Raw genomic sequence first — 7,006 nt, 5'->3', positions numbered from 1 at the left:
ACCTCAAACTTGACCAGCAGGTGGGAGAAAGCTTCAGTAGGGCTGAGTACAGCTTGAAGAATACTCAGAAAGATTAGTAGCTTTGATAAGGAGGCTCTGTAGACTGAGGCCTTTTATCCAGGGCAATTCAGACCTATTTAGTTGGCCCTGTCCCAGGTGAGGACTTGCCGATCTTAAAGGGTCCTTATCAGCTAAGCAGAATCCAGTGCCCTTAAAAGGAAAGGCTTCTCTTTATCTAGTTGTACGTCTTCAGCAAGTGAATAAAGAGAGGAGGAGTACAGAGCTGGACTTGGGATTCTCCCAGGGGGGCTTGTTCTAGGGGATAGGGTGGGATTAGCCCTGGGGAGTGGGGAGACAGTGAGACGGATGGGGGAAGTTCTTTATTTATCCCCTGCTTGGGTTTCTCCCTCTGACACCAAGTCACCAAACGGAGCTAAAGGCAGAGGTTTGGCTGAGGGCACGTTGATACTTCCTATTTTCCAGTTTTCCTCAATCCACCCTGTCCCTCCAAATCTCTTCTGCACATCATTATCAGATAAGCCTTCCTGAAATGTGATTTTCATGATCTCAAAAGCCTTTAATGACTTCTTATTTCTGTGTGCTAAATTCCAGCTCCCTTAGGCTGACATTCAAGAACCTTTTCTATCTGGCCCCAACCACCCCAATGATCCCCGACACAGACCTTCCACCCGGTGAAGCAGGCATGCTCTCTGTTGCTTGAATACCCCATGGCAATTCCTGTCTTTCAGATTTGTTCATCCTGCCATCACCCACTTAGAATGCCTTCGTTCCTTGCCTCCACTTTTATGGAAAATCCTAAAGATAAGGGCTCACGTCCTCCCTGGTCCTTATAGCCCCCTCACATCACTCCCGATCTCTCTCAGACTAGTTGGGTTCTTGGCATTCTTTCCATCCTGCGTAACTGAGTTTGGTGATTTATGGTGAGCAAATGAGTGGAAAGAAAGCAAAACATAAAGGACCATGTGGGAGAACTCTACTTTCCAGAAGTAAGCTGTCTAAACTTCCTTTTGCATCTTTGGCTTTGCACTTGTTCAAGATCCCCTGGGGATATTTTTGCACCACTGACTTTGAACAGGCTTCAGGGGCTCACGTGGCAGAAGATTCTCAGGGCAGGCTTAGTGTCTGGAGCCTAGGATGTTCTCAGTGAATTGCAGCTATTGGTTTTCTTTCCAAGCATGCAGACACTCCTTATGTAATCTGGGCTCAAAGGTGTTTTCAGGACCCTTGACTCTCAGTGGGATGGCACATAGAGAGCAGAATAACTCAGAGAGAAGTTCAAACAGTCCATACTCTAATCTCTGGCGTTCCCAGCTTGAGAGAGACCCGAGACAGAAGGTCTTGGAGGTGTGGGTCAGAAGGGTGGGTTGGCTTGGTGGTAGAAAGTTCTCGAGGAAACACAAGGATATAATTTAAATCCTTAGGCATGTTTGCAATGCACCCTCTGTATACACAGATCTCACGTGTGAAAATGAGAATTGACCAACTTTCCAAAACCTTAAGACAGATGGACTTTGGTCCAGAGAGGTCAGAATCTTCAAAATTGTTCTGAAGGCATTGTATAAATGCTTGCCTTAATGCAGCAGATGTTCTGTGGATAATATCTTCCTGCAGAGTTACATCAAATGGAAATGGAGCTGTGTATTTTCTTAGCATCTTAGGCCACAATACCCTGTGTGTTTAACTGAAAACTCTTTAAGCTATAATGGAGTATCCTTAATGGATCATTTGGCATATGTGGTGATGCTTACACGAAACGAACTTCTAAAAAATTTAAACGAAACCTTTCAGAAGTCCCCACTAGGGAGCACAGTTGTATTGAAAGGTAATATAACTTGTGACATGAGACATCTTTTGTTAGTCTCTTATAGAAAGCATTCTTCTTTTTATTTTCCTGACTTCCTTTTCTTATTGTTTTTCAAAAGAAATTTTATTACTTAGTTAAATGGAGCATCTTTGGATGTATTTGTTTTTTCCAGAAATCACATAGGAAAGTCCGTCATGGTTTCCATCCAGCCCAAGTTATCGATACATATAAGTTATCTTTTATCCAGGTTTTCTCACCCATTATTTTTATAGGTAAAGTTTTATTTAGGGAAGAATGATGTTGTGGTGGCGGAGAGATAGGCTGAGACATTCAAATTAATTTGCATCTTAAGGAAATGTTAAGTCTCTAAGTTGTAAACATTGGAAAGAGATTTTTATTCTAAAATTGTTAACTGCAATAATTAATTTTTAACAGACGCTGGTCCTGACATATTTTTCATTAGTATGACTGAATTTAAAAGTCAGAATTTTGTGTCACATACATGTATATATGCATTTCTTTTAATGTGATGAAATTGGCATATTGTCTTTTTCATTATTTTGAGTAGAGGACAGTAGATTGCCATAGAAATCTCAAACAATTTAGCAAACTGTCCCCCATTTCTATTTGTCTCAATGAGGTTTGTGTGACTCTCATGCCACACAGGCTTAAGTTGAAGGCAAAGTGCCACCCAGAGGTTCCTGTAAAATTTTTAATGCTCCATTTAGGAGATTGCAGCTGCAATTATAAGGAATTTCACAGTTCATTTTTCATTTGCTCATATATATACAGCAATTTTTTAAATATACAATCTGGACACATAACTCAGTAATATGACACAATTACCCCAAAATATCTGGGCTATGTGAATTAAAAAATGTTCTTAATAACCTTGTATTTCTTTCTGAAGAACCTATAAAAAGGAATGATTTCTTTTCAGAGAGGAAAAGGATAATCAGAGAGTCCTGAGGGAAGAAGCTTCTCTCCTGGCTCTGCCTGGGACCCATCCATCTGCTGTCTTTTTCCTTACCTGTCTCCTAAAGCCAAGAGACTCATGTTCAATTTCTGTTGAGGAGCTCAGTACTTACCACCTTTAGGATACAACCCATAACTTCTTGCGTAAGGTTCAGTTCAATTAAATACATGGGTCAGGACTGGAATTCTTCCTTGAGCAAGTTATTGGGTTAAGATTCTAGACTCAGGGGACCTCAGTGATCCTTGAAGTATCTTTTTGTGAAAAATGGCTCTCTTCAAGCCTGGAATCCAGAGCAAGTACTCTTGATAAAAAGCTGATGTTTTTTGTTTGTTTATTTATTTATTTTTTGCAGTACGCGGGCCTCTCATTGTTGTGGCCTCTCCCGTTGCGGAGCACAGGCTCCGGACGCGCAGGCTCAGTGGCCATGGCTCACGGGCCCAGCCGCTCCGCGGCATGGGGGATCTTCCCGGACCGGGGCACGAACCCGTGTCCCCTGCATCGGCAGGCAGACTCTCAACCACGGCGCCACCAGGGAAGCCCAGAGCTGATGTTTTAATTGCCGCAAGCACTGTTTTATTTACCAGGCACTTAAGTAATGCTTACTCTTTGCCTGATGCCTGCAAAATGCCTTACAAATAATTAACTCATTTAATCCTCATAATAACCTTAAGACAGATGCTCTGACTATTCCCATTTTACAGATGAGTAAGTAAAACACCTAAGGTCACAAAGCCAGAAAGGGGCAGAGCCAGGCAATCTGCTCCAGAATCTGGGCCACAGTCTCTGCCGACATTATACCATTCTGCCCCTCCGAGGCCATCCTTCTGGGCCCTAAAGGGTCACGTGCCCTGGCTGGTATCTCTAAGCCAGTCCTGGAGGATGGTCCTCCAGAATCATCAGCTCTCTCGGGAGAAATGGACATTACACCACACCTTTCCCCTTCACGTTACAATCCAGCCGCTGTGAACATCTTGCTGTCCTTTAACTCAGTGGGTTTGCTCAGACCGCTGTGCATTTGCGTGCTACTCACTCCCCCCTTACAGGAGGGCTTTTCCCTCCTTATTCATAAGACATCCTCTGAGTCACTTTTCAAGATGTAGCTCACTTGTCACCTCTTCTGATTCTTTCTACCTTCTGGCAAATGTAGGCACAGATGCTGTACACACACACACACACACAGACACCAACGCTTCCCATTCGATCATGGCCCTTCAGCCTGCTTTGAGTTCTTTCAGGCTGCATCTAGGTTTGAGGACTGGCTCAACAGGCCTTGGAGTCTGATAATTCTGAGTGGTAAGTGTGCGGCCCCTAATGAAACCCTAGAGAATTTCTCAAAAGCTGGCCACCCCTTGAGCAATGCCTCGTTACCATTCTGTGCTTGGCATACTCCTTCTTTGATGGGTCAGCCAATCTGTTGAAATAGCTCTCATAACCATAATAAATTGTTCTGGAATGCAGTCTCCCCAATACATTATATCATGAGGAAGACCTACTTGTGCTAACTTTGAAAGACTTTGGTACTTATGAGAATTTGGCCAAAATGCTAAAAACAAAAGCGAAACCAAAAAAACCCAACCATTCCATGGAGAGAATATTAATTTCGTACTAAACATACCTATCATATCTTCATGAATACATAATATTAGTATTTCCATATGGGCTAGAAATACTAAATAGTTAATAGCTTCCCCAGCAATTTGTTTCTTGTTATGACATCTCCAGTAATGTGTAATAGTTTTGGCAAAGTGCAATAACAATATATTCCTATAACCATAAAACTCTACAATAGTTCTTTAGTTAGCCTGGTTTTGATATTTGAAAAGTAGAGATATTAATTTCACATGCAAACAGAGGATAAGAAAATGTCAAAAAATCAGTTTATAAATCAAATGTGTATTATAACAAAGTTGTTAATGTTTTAAAAGATTCTTTCCATAAGTACCTTTAAGTATACCTAGGTTTACTAATTCCTGATTCTTTTGTTTTATTGAGATATAATTGATGTATAACACTATTAGTTTCAGGTGTAAAACACAATGATTCCTTGTCTGAATATATTGCAAAATGATCACCACAATAAATCTAGTTAACGTCCATCGCCACACAGTTACACATTTTTTTTCTTGTGATGAGAACGTACAAGAACTACTCTCAGCGTCTTTCAAATATACACTACGGTATTATTAACTGTAGTTGCCATGTTTATTTATTTTATGGCTAGGAGTTCGTACTTTTTGACTACCTTTACCCATTTCACTCCTGCTCCGTGTTTCTGGCAACTGACTATCTGTTCTGTGTATCTACGAGCTTTGGTTTGTTTGTTTGTTTTTACGTTCCACATATAAGTGAGATCGTACGGCACTTGTCTTTCTCTGTCTGACTTAACTTCATATAGCATAATGCCCTTAAGGTATATCCAGGTTGTCACAAAAGGCACAATTGTCTCTTTTTTAATGCCATATGCCACATTTTCTTTACCCATTCATCCATCAATGGACACTTAGGTTCCACATCTTGGCTATTGTAAATAATGCTGCAGTGAACATGGGGGTACAATTCCTCACTCTCTAATATGCTATAGTTAACCTTTTACTTCATTGGGAAATAAAATTTCTTAATAATGGTATAAAAAGGAAAGGAAATAAATATTTTGAGTCAAATAAGCTCCCAGGCTGGAAAATCTTGCCTTAAGGAGAACCTGCCGTCTGAGCCGTTCATCTGTATTAAGGGCTTTTCAGGTCAAATCGAAACAAAAGGTGCTGAGATATGGGAGTGTGGGGAGATTCTGATGTCACCATAGTCAAGTTCTTCTCAGGTGAACGATGTGAAGTGTGCTTGTGTTGTCTGGTAGGGTGATTTCAGAAGCAACTGAAATAACATGGAATTTTCTCTTTTCCTTTGTGAGTGAGTATGGGGCTATCTTCTGAGAAAAACCAAAGGGAATAAATAAACGATCAACTGCAAAGTTTGTAAAGATTACTTGAAGACCGTCTGTCAGAAAAGTTGCCTTTAGCTGAAGAGATTTGGATTTTATTCTTTGCGACTTGCTAAGCAGTTAGTTTTTGTCTTTGTCTTTTTTTTTTTTCTGTTAAGTGTTTAATTGCAGATTCTGCTGGCTTTGATGAGGCCAGGTTTTAAAAGTAATTTGAAAAGTGGAATGAACACATTACTGTGAAATGAAGTACACAGTTACCAAGGATGGTTGACTTTTAACTTTTACCTTGAATCACTTCACTATTGAATTGAACATAAACTTCTTTTGTCAACAGATGAAATGAAGTGAAAAGGCATCTAGGTACCACATGTTTCTTCCCAGGGAGAAGGAAGCACCCTTACTGGTAACTGATGTAGTAACAAAGGGGCTCACGTTTTATATTTCATTTACTACAGTTCTTGAAAATGAAATTAGTTTAAAAGCTTTTGCAAATACCTCTGTTCTACATGATAAAGGCTTCTGTGCAAATTCAAAAGTTGCTATAGAAGGGAGGTCTGATCTCTTTGCTGGCACTTACAAATTAGAAATTTTGCACGTACAGTAAGTGCAGCCATGCAAAAAACCGCTGCCCATCTCAAGCTGAATTATTTCATCCAGTTCCTACCTGGAGGGCTTTTTTTGTTTTTTTCCAGTGCAATTAATTAAGCAAACAGGACCAATGTTGGAACTTTTGACAGATTACAAGAACAAATGCTCTTGCGTTGGGGCTTTCATGGGTCTCATAAGTAGACAGTCCTCATAAATCTTGCACAACAGATCTTTTGATTCTCCCTCAAAAGCTTTATCCTCTTCCAATCGGTACTCATCATCATGGGAGACTTGCTACTTACAAATTTCTCTATTGCTGTTTTCATTTCCTCTTCAGTAATAGAGGCAATCAGTTCTCATTATCCAGAAGATTCAGTTTTGGCACTTTAATTTTAGCTAGAATTTTCATAACCTTTCTGTTATCAGCTGCTAACTCTGATGCAAATATCAGTTTGGAGAGCAAAAAAGAAGAGAAACATTTTACATTACTGCTCTCTAATGATCAGATGTAGAACCTGTTGAAATAAGAAACTACGGTATTTCTGATTTTGATTCCTATTAAGATATTAGTTGCTCTTGACATTGGCAAACTTATTTACAAAATTTGCTAAAAAATTTTTAAGAAAATTGTAGCCTAAAACAATGCTAGCCTTTTAACATTCACTGAATTTCTACTTTGGGT

This window comes from Delphinapterus leucas, chromosome 18 (assembly GCF_059928025.1).
Source record: "Delphinapterus leucas isolate spDelLeu-1000000601 "Yukka" chromosome 18, BTC_Dleu_Yukka2, whole genome shotgun sequence".
Classification (NCBI taxonomy): Eukaryota; Metazoa; Chordata; class Mammalia; order Artiodactyla; family Monodontidae; genus Delphinapterus; species Delphinapterus leucas.
This window is presented reverse-complemented; position numbering follows the sequence as displayed.